Below are 13,564 nucleotides of genomic sequence, written 5' to 3' on the forward strand. Positions count from 1 at the left end.
GAGCTTCTTTGCTTCGGTTGATCTGATCTGCTTCTTGTGTTCTGTTGGAGACGATGAGATGAGAGCTGCATGCACCGTCCATGCAAATATATAGGGCAGGGTCAGTACGGTAAGTTTCTAGAACTATTCGTGCACGTTACGTCTGTCATGACGAGATGGAGAAATGTTCCACACAGTACGTGAGGGCACCTGCGAGGATGTTGCAAGAATCGTCAGGGAATTGAATGTTCAAAGAGGCACTAACTTCACATGTCGCTATACTGCTAGCTACACCGGGTTTGTTAAGAATGTGTATATTATTTTGCTTTGGCAGCAGTGCACAAGTTCTTGTGGTGCGCATTCACCTTTTCAGTTGCTCCAGTTTTTTACAAGGATTTTGCAGAATGCGTGGCGAAAAGCAGGCATAATAGGGTTGAACAAGGGCTGATTCGAGAGTTTCTGGAGGTAGACGTGCCTTTTGGATCCAAATGCTGCAGGGATTCGTTCAATCTGGACGGAATTACGTTCCGTTAGAATTAATATTATTATATTAGTGATCAACTAGTATTAATATTATTATATTAGTGATCAACTAGTATTAGAGATAATTCTACAGAACCTTTCATGAAATGATATGGACCTTTTCGTGAAGGAGCCAACTTCCACAGGACAAGATGCCTTTTAAACCTGTCCATTCCCTTTTATATTTGTCCATTCCCTTTTATAAATATGTAACCACACCATTCATTTAATCAATAAAGAGAATCGACAGATTCATTCGTTCAGTTTCCTACTTTTAACACATTATCAACTCTCCAATGGCACAGACAGGGGCAGGAGGTCTCAACACCACCATTCACTGCCGACATCATTGACACTGGCCAGGACTCCTCCACAGCGACTCGTCTTCCAATGTCTACACCACCGGAGGAACCCCTCACCGCCCTCTGATTCTGAAAATCCGCCGCTGGCTAGCATCACCTTAGACAGCATCGGGGTGATTCCCGATTTGAACTCCTCGGCAGTGGCGGAGGCGAGCATCGTCGGCTTCGGCCCTCAGGCCGGACCTTCCGAGGCCGTATCTCCGGCGGCAGCCGCAGCTGTGGCCTACCCGGCACCGTCCACAGTGGCCAATCCTCGGCTACGTCACGACCATAGATATGAGTTTTTCTCGTATGAGTTTGCAATGAGATAATAATCTAAATATGCTATATCATTTTCTGCTTATATTTTTCCACTAGGTTTTAAACAAGTTTTCACTAGTAGAGAATTGGCCTTTAGTCCCGGTTGGTAGGGTGCAAATCTCCCGAAAATCCATCCGGGATAAACCAACCGGGACAAAAGGGGGGGTCTTTTATCCCGGGTCACTCAACCGGGACAAAAGGCCTCCCTTTTATCCCGGTTGGTATTACAAACCGGGATAAAAGGGTTCGAGGGATTTAGTCCTGTTCCAGTGACCTCGTTGGGGACCCTTTTATCCCGGTTTGAAACACCAACCGGGATAAATGACCCCCTTTTATCCCGGTTGGTATTACAAACCGGGATAAAAGGCTCTCGACCCTTTTATCCCGGTTGGTGTTACCAACCGGGATAAAAGGGGGGTCTTTTATCCCGGTTGGTGTTTCAAACCGGGATAAAATGACTCTCAGCATCTTTTTTTCACACTAGCCTTTGCAACCGGGATAAAAGGTCCCGGTTGGTGAGCCCCCCACAAGTGACCGAGCTTTAGTCCCAGTTGGTGAACCTTTTGTCCCGGGCCAACTTTAAACCGGGACAAAATGGGGTGCATCGAAAGCCAATTCTCTACTAGTGTTTAATCGTATACGGTCGGTTTCACTCAATATTTTTCTCATAGGATTTTTTTGACCGAAGTCAGCAGGGGAAGTCCCAACCTATTTTTTTTCAAATTTCTTTATTTCAGACTCATTTAATACGCTCCCATAGGGAGTCAAACTCAGACCTGCTGGATGCTTCTCAGGTGCTCTAACAACTAGCCTAGAGGCCCTTTCACTTTACATAGGGTTTTTGGAGATATTTTCCCATATGATATTCAAAGATGATTGAAAAAGGATTACATGAAGTTTACAAGGAGAAAATTGATCAAGGGGAGTGTTAGAATTAATATTATTATATTAGTGATCAATTAGTATTAGAGATAATTGTACATGATGTTTCATGAAATGGTATGGACCTTTCGTGAAGGGGCCAACTCCTAAGGGACATGATACCTTTTGGGCATGTCCTTTCCCCTTGCATAAATATGTAACCACACCATTCATTCGATCAATGAAGAGAATCATCAGATTCATTGTTTCAGTCTCTCTTTCTACTTTTAGCACATTCCAAGATTTTACATTGTGGTGGGGGAATGATGTTTTGGTTGTCATCGGTGTAATCCCTGCTTAGGCGTGCAGAAATTGTTTAGTCAGCCATGACTCGAGCTTAAAGGACGTGCAGAATGTAATTTCTATAACTCTGACTAACGTTAATAAGTGCCAGCATCAACAACATTAAATTAGTTTCGTAAAAATCACTATAAAATATGCCACATTGTATATTTATTTTTATTGTAAATGATAATAGATTTTCTATAAAGTTAGTCACAATTAGTGAAGTTTGACTTAGGAAGAGATTAAAATGTGAGCAGTATGTTATAATACCTCTATTTTTAAATATATGATATTCATAACAAACTAATTAATTAGCTTATCCTATACGCCATATGTAAACAATAAGATATTAATAATTATTTACATAATAGGTTTTATTCCCTCAGTCTGTAAATATAAGGATTTATGAAAAAACTTTTAAGACAACTTAAGCATCAAAGATTTTCCTCACTAAATAGCTGGACCACCTCTAGATTTTCTTAATTGCTGACTAGTGTTTGGACTAATTGATGTATAAATAATTGGTTTTAATAACATTGCATGGGTAACAGCAAAATACTTCTATGTTATCATCAATAAACAATTGGAACCCATAAGAGAACTTAATAGTTTGTGGGACTGCATCTGGACACTCAAATTTATTATATTTAGGAACAAAGTTTAAACACAAGGAAAAGGGAGTAAAATATAATAAGTAAAGTGAGATATTGATATGCGAATTTCAGACATTATCCGAGTGTTATTTGACCCTAAGTGGTCTCGTGGGTCAACTGTCGATCCATGTGGGGGCATATCAAAGTAAGGCAGTGTTCGAGTCCTGATTGGTGCTAGTACTCGCCTGGCAACATCGCGTCCTTGGCCGACTAGTCCACCCCGAGCATAGGAGACAGGCTTATGGTCCTGAGTTTTGTAATGTGTATTTGGATATGGAACCTGTATCATAAACATGTAGAATGATTGGGAGAAAAATATAATATTTTTGCAATGCATATAAATAACTATCTCTCCTCCTATTGATCTTAATTTTCCCCCAGCAGTAGGAACATTATGTTTAAACACCCGATACCCTCTAGTCGTAGCTTGTTGGTATTTCTTAATGTTATGAATAAATCCGCAAACGTATGGATATACCGTTGTAGCATTTCACCTGAAGAGTATTCATGGTATCGTTATTTATATTTTTCCAAAGGATGGTATTGGTGTAAAAGAGTTTACCAGATACATATTCAGGACAATATGCTTAAGTAATAGACAAACGATCATACATGGGTAAGCCATGATATAGTATAGGGGTAATGTGACACACACAAGCCATACTCAACAATAAAGAATAAACGAATAAGCCTAAGGTCAGCGGGAGCAAGGCATGCAGAGGTCCTAGTTGTGTCTATTTAGACTAGCAAGGGTCATGCAAATACATGGTTAAGACTAAGCTCTAAGCACACAACATTACTGGGAGAATATCCCTTCGCCATACCCGAACGTGGGGGACTACAAGGATGGACAGAGCTCTCACCACCTGCCGCCCACCCCTGCAGACCGTGGAGTTCAGCCATATCAGAAGATTCCCACCATACCCGAGCACCACGCTCGTGTACATGATAACTACCCTAGCCCCTCCGGAACTCCTACCCTTAGGATCAACAAGCATAGAGCTAGAGCAAGCCCGAAGGCACAACAAACGATGTCGTAGCTTAGATTAACCAGCCTATCCGCATACATTGCATAACTAGAGGCAGCACAAGATATGGCATGATATACTATCAAAATAGCATAACAACCATACTATATATCATTAATAAGATAATGACGCCAAAGGTTACGTCCCAAAATGACCCCGAGGCTGACTTAGCACTACAAGAGAAGAAGTCTAGCCTAGCTCCACTAGCTTAAGGATTACAAATCTAGCTTGGAGAGAGGGAGAGAGAGGCTTCAAGTGTGGTGTGGTAAAGAGGGGGCTCTCCTCCTCTTCTTATAGCTGACAGAGGGTGGTTCCCGGGGGAATATTCCAGGGAATCCCCAGCCAGTGCCTTGGGGAGTCAACTAGGGGCCGCCACGTGGAGGATAGGTCTGAGCGGCTGTTGACGACTCTTAAAGTACCAATTTCATGCCATCAACTCCTGCATAAACACACAAAAGGTGAGCATAGTGGTAGGAGTTATTACTTACGAATTCCACAAGTGTTAGTGAATATTTGTATGTAGGTTCATTAAAGGAGAAAACACACCTCAAGAGCAAGGAAACACACTCTCAACTAATCAGGAGTAAGCACATGGATTGAAGGGCCCACAAGCAGGAGTAAATTGACTAGATTCACCGCAAAACACCCCGTACCCAAGTGTGGACCCACCTAGCAGACACCCAGCTAAAGGCGGTTGCAAGAGGCGGTTACCAGGGGTCGGTCGGTCGAACCCATGGTGGCCCCACTCACCTCTAGCCATCACGTGTCGCTAGTTACCAACCTTACAAAAGGCTTAGGGAAGATTCCCCAAATATTCCCCTAGGGAACCGACCCAAAGTACCTATAAATACAAGGGGAGGGGTCTTATTTCAAGACACACCACCAACACCTCTCAAGAAGAGTTTAGAGCCACATTGCAAAGGTGGAGTGCTGCTTAGCTAGAGCTTAGAGTAGGGAGAGAGTAAGGGATAGTTCAGAAGCGCTGGGTCTATCGACGCCCTTCTCCAAGCTTGTACCTCTATGGATACTGGCTTCCTTCAGTATAAAGTAAGTTGTATTCGTGATTCCTAGTTTATAGTAGTTCTTATAGTTGAGTGAGATCAGTTCTCTTACTCGCGGGTTCATCACTCTGTATTTATATGGAGTGTTGGCGTTGGCTATGGGACATTAGACATAGTTGGGCTGTAGTAGTAATCAGTAGTGTAGATGTGGTGTCTAGGCTAAGGGTTATCCTTCATTTTCCTTAGATCCCATGGGTTGTAGAGGTAGGCCACAGGTGGTGACAGCCCTATTGGTCCTCGTAATCCTCCACGTTCGGATATAGCGTAGAGCCATGGTCGGAGACACCTGACTCATTCAGGGTAAGCCGGTACCCGAAGCGAGTATTCTAACCTGAGAGATCGACCTTTAACTCACCTATAGAGCTATCTTTAGGAATCCTCTCTACCCTCACCATCCATCTTGATGTGTCCTTGGATCGACTAAACTAGGATTTAGTACACACACGTTCCCTTAGATTCGATACCCTTGGAATACTCTGAGGTGAAAGCTACAATGGTATCCGTGCACTTGCGGATTTATTTGCATTCGTTAAATATACCAACAGTGGCCACCGCCTTGGTTCGGCCGACCCAGGTTGGTGCCACCCCGTGACCGTCTTTGTGTGGTGGGCTGCCAGATGGGCCTTGGTGTTGGTCCTCAGGGACTCTCTCTAGTTTGGGCTGATTTGCTCTGGTATGTGGGCCCTTTGATCTTTGTGCTTCGCATAGAGTGTTCTGTAGTGTGTTTCTTTGGCGTTCGAGCACGTTTCTCCCCTTATGCAGACTTGTGTTCCTGAAAATATTTATTCTCCAATACATGTGGAACTAAGTTATTCTAAATAGATATGTGAGTAAAAATATTAGTTTTCTTTATTTGTTGAGTAATGTCACTTAAGGGCTGTCAATATAGCCATGCCGTAGGGAGTTGGCTCATGGCTCATCCCATGTCTCGATTTTGTCAAAGGATTCAAAGCTTCATGGATTAAAGCTTATCCTAGTTGAGTACCTTTGCAATCATTAGGACTTGTTTGGATAGAAGAGGATTAGAAGGACATCAAATCTAAAATGAACTAATTTCCTCTTCAATCCCTCCTATTCCACTTCAATCCACTAATATCCAAACAAAACACGACCACTGAAGCTAGGATATCAGTCACTTTCTTACGAAAAGTGTATGGGATGATCCCAAAAACAATAGTAGATATACATAAATGAATATGAGACAATTGGGAACTGTGAGACAAGATGTGCAATGCGTGGTATATTCATGCCTATATAAAAGGCATGGGTCCATCATTTTTCTGGAATATGATAGTGCGAATGGCGTGCATCATCATGACGAGGCTTAGAGGTACTCTCTACCAAGTACGAATGCACCTTCAGAGATCTATGATGTTAGGCATATCGACAGTAATGTTCAAAGAAGCTCCCACGTCACATAAGTATATAGTTTTGGTAAAATTATCTTGGTATGGAGGATGAATTGTGCAACCCTTGAGGCCAAACGGTAGTTACATATGTCGACCAATCAAAAGGCACAGGAGAATCTAGAAATTAAAAAAAATTAGATGCTAAAACGTAAGAAAGTGACTTGTAGATGAGTATCTGAAAAAAAACGCTAATCTATACACTTACTTTTGCCATTTTTCCTAATACTCTTAATTAAGCCCAGTTTTGTCGATGGATTTGCAGAGACTAGAGCAGTTTAACTAAGTTCTAGCGGTTCACGTGCGTTTTCCATTTCATTAGGAGGCATGATTGTTTTTATCCGGAAAATGAATTGAAACATTAGCGATTGCAGATTGCGGCGAAAAGGCAGGGTTGACTATGCCGGCTTCAAACCATCGCCTGATTTGAGATTTCAAGGAGACCAACAAGCTTTTTGCTTGCAAATGGTGCGATTAGTTTGGTTGGTGTGCCCCGCGCTCGTGCGGTGGTGCTGAACTTGGTCGGTCAGAGTATGTTATTTTGACCAAAATCAAGTACAATGGCAAGCACAGCCATCTCCAACGGTGAGATCAAAGTCGTCTCTTGGGGAACAAAACTTTGACGCAATGGCTAGCACAATAATGTTACGATGTATAATAGACAGGACTCTAACCAATTTTTAAATAACATATTATATTAATTGTCTATATTGTTGCCTTTATGTGATATTAATTTTAAAATTAATAGACGATTGTTGTCAAACTGTCTGTACATGCCTAAGCAACACTTGTCTATTTCTCTAGTACTGTACTACTATCCTTCCTTAGACGCATCGTTAACTAACTTCTTTTCCCATGCATGGACAGTAATTAAATATAAATTGAAGAAAATGTCAGCATTTTATCTACTCCTTAATTATTGTGCCCAACTTTAAAATTGTGAAGTCAAACTGATATACCATCCCAAACGTATTGGCATATAGACAACACTAGACTCAGTCGTGCAAGTTTTTAGATAAAGATCTTGGATGAGAGATGAATAATTTAGATTTATTTGTATTTTCAAGTAGCTGGGATATCAAAATAAGGCAATGAAAACTTCTTGAGCTATGAAAAACATTTACATGTAAAGGAATGCTAAGAAATTGGTAATAAAAGGTTCTTGAGCTATGAAAAACATTAACTTGTAAATTTTTTGGGCTAAATCTAACAATCTACCATGTCACACACAACCATGTGATCATGTACATGTTTCCACCCCTCCCACCCCCAAAAAAAACACAGAAACAACACACACCAAAAACGTATAGTTCTATAAATGTTCGAGGTTTTCATACCCTGAAGCTCTAATACCAGTTGTCAAAGTTTACAGTAGTCCACCGTTGTCCAGTGACCAGTGTAACTGTGAGTTTACAGCTTTAAGACGAACAAACATGACCTTAGACCTAGGTCAATACTAAGAGCTGCTACACCAACCAAGCCATGGCCTTTTGACTTAGCAACCAAAACAATTAACCGGGTGGGTAATAAATTATGTTTTCACCATATACAATGTGCTCTTCTAACATTAATTTTTGATGTGTAAATAAACCTAACAATTATCTTGCCACACACAACATTGTAAATCTGGAGATGATCTAGTAGACTCCCTCACAACTCTCAACGAGTTAGGGATGGATCTAGGATAGGGGCTAGGAGGGCTATCCCTACAGCTCTCTTCATGGAGGCATCGCTTCCATCCCCTACCTTAAAGACCAATAACCTAATCCGATCTCAAGCTAACTGAACCCGCAAAAAAAAATGCGGGTCTTCTCGCTATGAAATTGGCGCAACAATCAGATGGTGATGACATAGTGGACACGGCGAGAATGATGAGATTGTCCTCCACGTATTCATGTTTTGATTATTTATATATTAAATTTTAATTAATTATATATGTCTAGTAAAATCCTTTCCGGTGAAATTTAGGAGCTTGGTTTGTATTTCTTTTGGCTAGGAGTTCAATCTTCCATCTTCTTTTGGATCTGTATTCTCTAAGTTTGTTTCCCCAGCCTTCTGTACTGTGGCAAAAATGTACGCTTTCAATAAAAGCAGATATCATCTCTCTTTTGCAAAAAGAAGCAAAATCCTTCCATATTATTCATTAAAAAAGCAAGTAAGAAACACATTTACATTTCTGTTTGCACATTCTAGCATGCGCATATATATGTTTTCTGTACAAATTGGCACCCACCATCAGTACTCCAAACGTACGTGGGCAAAAAGTTAATAAGAAATCAACCAATCAATCAACGAATCAACCATCGATTAGCAACGGAAAAACTGTAGCGAGCGTGGGCGACCATTGGATCGAGGCGTCGAGAGCTCCATGCCTGCCTCTCCTTGTCCACGATCGCATCTCTGGACACGATCCTCCACGCACAGCTCGATCGGCACGAAACGAGAGATCACCAGAACCCTGCGAAGCGAGAGCACGCGCTGGAGACGCTGCCGCACGGCCGGCCCAGATGCGTGCGGCGCCGCCGCCGTCGTCGTCGGTGACTATCCTATGGCGGGCAGCCGTTGTTGGGGCTGTTGGTCTCGCACGACGCCCCCGGCCCTCCCAGCTGCTGCAGGTACAGCCGCCGGAGCGTCTCGACAAAGAACACGCCGCCGTCCGGCAGCGGCCCCCCGGCTCCGGTGACCGCCCAGCTGCCGTCGCCGCCAAGAGGTCGCGCCTCCACGCCGAGCACCGCCAGGAGCAGCACCAACGCCACTATCACCGGTAGAACACGCCCCATCCTCCTCCTGGCCACGGCCATGGCTGACGCCGACGACCTCGACTCCCTTCTCCCCTCTTCTAGCTCTTTCTTGTACTAGCAAACAATCTTTGTATCAGAATGAGTTCGCGTAGGTGAAGCTAACTCGACAGCGAACGGGTCGCGCGTTTATATAGAGCGAGAAGGCGTTGCGATTTCTCGGGGGGAGGAAGTTGCATTGCATGGCGCGCGGGTGCCGTGCGGCGACTTGGTTTCGCGAGCGCGTTCGTCGGAAGAGTCGCCGCGCGAGACGGGCGGCGCGCGCCCGACCGACCATACATGCTAGCCGCCTCAGCGTTGCACCGGCGCGCACCGTGTGGCGGGTGCTTCGGATTAACGTGGCATGCATCGATCTGCATGTGTGCCTGTCTGGTAGCAGCAGTGGAATTAATGGCACCGCAGCGTACGGATCATACCTTTTCGCGGCCAGTGGGCGGGGCCGCACGGCGGCGAGAACGTCAAACGCCGGAGCCTGCCGTGTTGACCCATGCGTAGGTGACATGGCAATGAGCTGAGCTAGCAGCCGGCTTCAAGCCAAGAAGGCCGATTAATTGGGCCAACGTTGCCGTGGCAGAAAGGCTAGCTACTTCTTCAGCTCCATTTTTCTTAAGGATTGGCTGCTAGGCAGAGAGGGAGAAATGTTTGTTTTTTCTTTTACTAATTTTTTTCTGTATGGAGAGGGAAGGTGGTTAGAGTTTGACCAGGAAAATCGCCTTGTGGGCCAAGGCAGGTTCCGGTTTGGGAGGGGATCTAGTTTGACTTCTTGGGTCAGCGGAACGGTTCCAACAATTTGTCATGGACTAATGCGGGCTAGCTACTTGTCGGGTCCTCCTCTTCGTTCAGACGGCGGTCAGAAACTTGGAATTCTTGCATCATTGCTTTGCTTGCATGGCGTTCAGCAGCAGCCGAAGCCCGCACGCTCGCTCGCTCTCCATCGTCGTCGTCCTTGGGTCAGAATTTTCACCTTGGGCTGTTGTTTAATCCAAGTCAAAACCTGCACAGCTGATTTCCGAGAAAGCGCTCGCAAAGGCTGGCCAAAAGTTTGTTTCGGCCGGCTTCATCTTCCTTTCCACAGTATCTTCCGTGTACTGAGCAGCTACTACTAACTTGTTTGAGACAAACTTTGAACTGCGTTACCAGTGTTCCAGGGCAGGACGGTACCTGAAGGTCGAGTTCAATTCCTGAACTAGCTGTATCATCGCTAGCTACCGGTATGCACCGAGTACACATGCTGTCGCAAAGACGCAAACAACAATTATATTCTTCAACCACTAGCTACATTGGCGTCTGTCAGATCATGTGGCGTTTTCCTCGTGCCGGTGCACGAGATTTGATCATCCCGCTGGGTCAAGCGCTACGACCGCTTCTACCACCTACCTACGTCATGTGCCGCGAGTTTCGTCTCGTCGTCGTCGCGCGTGCTGCACGGCTTGGCCTGGCGACGGAGACGTGGAGCTGTCGTTGGTTGTAGGCAGGCACGCAGGCATCATGGGCTGCTCCCTTCCCTGGCCGCCGCCCTGCCCCGTCGTCCAGATATGATGAAGCATTCCGTTCCGACTTCGGAGAAATCACCCGATCGAGTAAACTGTAGCAGTCCAGGGTGAGGCGGCTCGTCCGTCACTGTTCCAGCTGACCTCCCTGCACGGAACGTAAACACGCGTCGATCTTCAGTTCAAGGTCAGCACTGTAGCTGAGTGTCTCAATTAGTCAGCTTTCTCTACGGAGCTACAGACAAGAATCACAGCACCTGCAACTTGAAGATTTGCCCTATGCCGGTGCCCGAGATTTGACCAGGTACCGGCAGCCAGCAACAGCATGCATGTTAGGCAACACAACCTACGACCACTTCAAAAAAGAGACGCATGCAAGGCTGTGACTTGTACGGCTCTCTCTGTCCTGCTCCTGCCTCCGAGAGCCCGTGTTGCGAGCGCTGCACGGCGATTCCCGTCGTCAGGGTCAACATTATAACACCCTCGTCCCAAGCGGAAGCACAAGGTTCCGAGAAAATGCTTGCCCCGGTGGACTGTAGATATCAGAGAAATTCAGGCTTCAGCACCGGGTGGACGGACTGTAGGAAGGGTGCCTTGATTGTCAATTTGCCAGCTGCCCAACTCCCTGCACGACAGGCAATGCAGAAAAGTAAGCACAACTTCATCGTTGTTTTGAATCTAAACTCAGTGATTAAACACACCGTCGGTACAATTCACGCGGTACTCCAGAATATGCTCATTAATACCTAACCTAGTAATCTGCACAGGGTGAAGAGGTCTGCAAAATTGCGACTGATGCGCTCAACGTCTTGTCTCTGTTATTCTCTCTCCTACCTCATTTTTCTTAGGCAGCTCTGCTTACTAGCAACATGCATCAAGATCATCAACATTACCGGAGGCAAGAAACAAGATTTCTCACACCAGCCACAACAACAGATCACCCATGCCAACTTGGTTTGCGCTGACTTCTACGCTTGATGCACTACTACAGCTCATGTCTTCCCAGCAGTAGAAGAAACAACTGGCAGGAACAAGTCAGCACACATGTCATCAACTGACAAAATGTGTACCACTGCCAGCATCACTATGGGTCCAATTCACATTCGATTTTTGCTCTGGTTTGAACTTTTACATCTGGTGCTGGGGTTTTCATTTTGTTGATCCTTCAGAAAATGTGATCACTGATTGTTACTCTAGCCTTTGCAACTTTTGAACATAAGATTGCAGAATTTAATCACACACACACACACATATAGAGAGAGAGAGAGAGTGTGTGTTATATACTACTACATGAAGGTAGAGGTGTAACTCTTTTAGGAGAGATTTGTGGAAGAAAGACTCGCAATAGCTATGAGGCTATTAAGGTTGTTGACACTCGCATGGCTAAGACAGAATAATAATAGTCCACGTAAGAATTTGCTTACAGTACTTCACATTCTAAAAAGTGCATTACTTGTACCTGAAGTAAATGCTTGGAAAAGAGCACAGCCATTGAAAGGTCTTGTGATAGAATGATATGGATCTCCTCTATTACTCGCCTACTTCAGTTTTCATAATTGTACAGCACATACTCTTTAAAATTTCTTAAAGTGGACCTAACACCAATTCGAGCTTAAATCATAACCGTTCAGAACTTCTGGGTTCTGCTTGGTGGTATGCACATAAGTTTTGCTAATACAGGCACTAATTCAAAGATACACCACTACTTGACAAGTTACTTGTTTACAGAGATACTTGCCTATGTAATCTCAAAACTAACAAGCGCAAGTGAATTGATACTTACTTATTTACCTTTCTGTGATGGAGCATGGATGCAGCACATCTCTAGGACTGTAATCAAGTAATCGTGGAGCCCTTCTCTCCAATATGGACACTGAAGTTTGATGCTCAAGCCAACCACAGAAATTGGCAAGAACGATGAGGCTGAGGTATGGTGAATAGAACAGCATTTCTCCAACTGGGAAGTACTCAAAATAGTATATCCATCTTGACCAATACGTGTGTAATCCTGCAATAGTTAGGCCCTTTTTTATCTTTCTTTACAATAGAGGAGATTGGCAGTGATATTTTGGCGGGTAATTAAAATCAATAATACAAAGCAAATAATTTAACATACGCAGAAGATGCCAATAGCAACCTTGACAAAGCTATTGTAGACAGCAGACACTGTTAACAATCAAAATACTGAAGCTGGTACATGTCTCAAGCTAAGAATCCTTAAATCCACATTTAAAAGGTCCTTTCCATGATCAGAGAACTCAGGCAAACATTTTTTTCCAGATGAGAGTCAGATAATTGTTGAATATGTAGTTTCTGTGATAACACAGCAGAGTACCATGACAGATAAAACTAGCTGATAATGGCAGTGTTCCAATATCACTATATCAGTTCTCATCTAAGAGAACATTAACACTTTATTCTTTTACACTCTACTACTGGATTCTTCCATGCATCCTACGAATACATATTTTTTACAATTGCCAAGAGAGTTGTGTGTGAAGATTCTATCAATGAGAGTTTAAAATCAATCATGGCGCATTCATATAAGAAGGTTTTTTTTTTTGGAGGGGGGGGGGGGGGATGAGTCTCGTCGGAGTAAATGGAGTAATAAATGTAAAGGCCGCCACAAAGGACGGAGCAGAATTGGATTCATACGTCAAACGGTCGAAAACTTTAATGTTTTACAGATGCGCCAGCACTTTTACAGTTCATCCCAGAAGGGCATTAATGGCCGCAATCGCTCGCTGCCTAACTTGATC

The 13,564-nt window shown here is 44.0% G+C and overlaps 1 protein-coding gene across 2 annotated transcripts in view; it reads right to left on the reverse strand.

The window, feature by feature from the left end:
• Nucleotides 1-10,554: 10,554 nt before the first annotated feature.
• The window catches only part of LOC101767319 (pentatricopeptide repeat-containing protein At3g61520, mitochondrial), a 5,503-nt gene continuing 2,493 nt past the window's right edge, over nucleotides 10,555-13,564 (reverse strand). The window contains exons 2-4 of one of the 2 annotated variants that reach the window (XM_022825701.1): nucleotides 12,597-12,813; nucleotides 11,063-11,430; nucleotides 10,555-10,953 (exon numbers count right to left, since the gene is read on the reverse strand). The gene's annotated coding sequence lies outside the window, so the exon portion shown is untranslated. Of the gene's footprint in view, nucleotides 10,954-11,062; nucleotides 11,431-12,588; nucleotides 12,814-13,564 lie in introns of both variants that reach the window. The other variant, XM_004965079.3, reaches the window with a different exon arrangement.

The sequence above is a fragment of the Setaria italica genome, chromosome IV (genome assembly GCF_000263155.2).
Source record: "Setaria italica strain Yugu1 chromosome IV, Setaria_italica_v2.0, whole genome shotgun sequence".
Lineage (NCBI taxonomy): Eukaryota > Viridiplantae > Streptophyta > Magnoliopsida > Poales > Poaceae > Setaria > Setaria italica.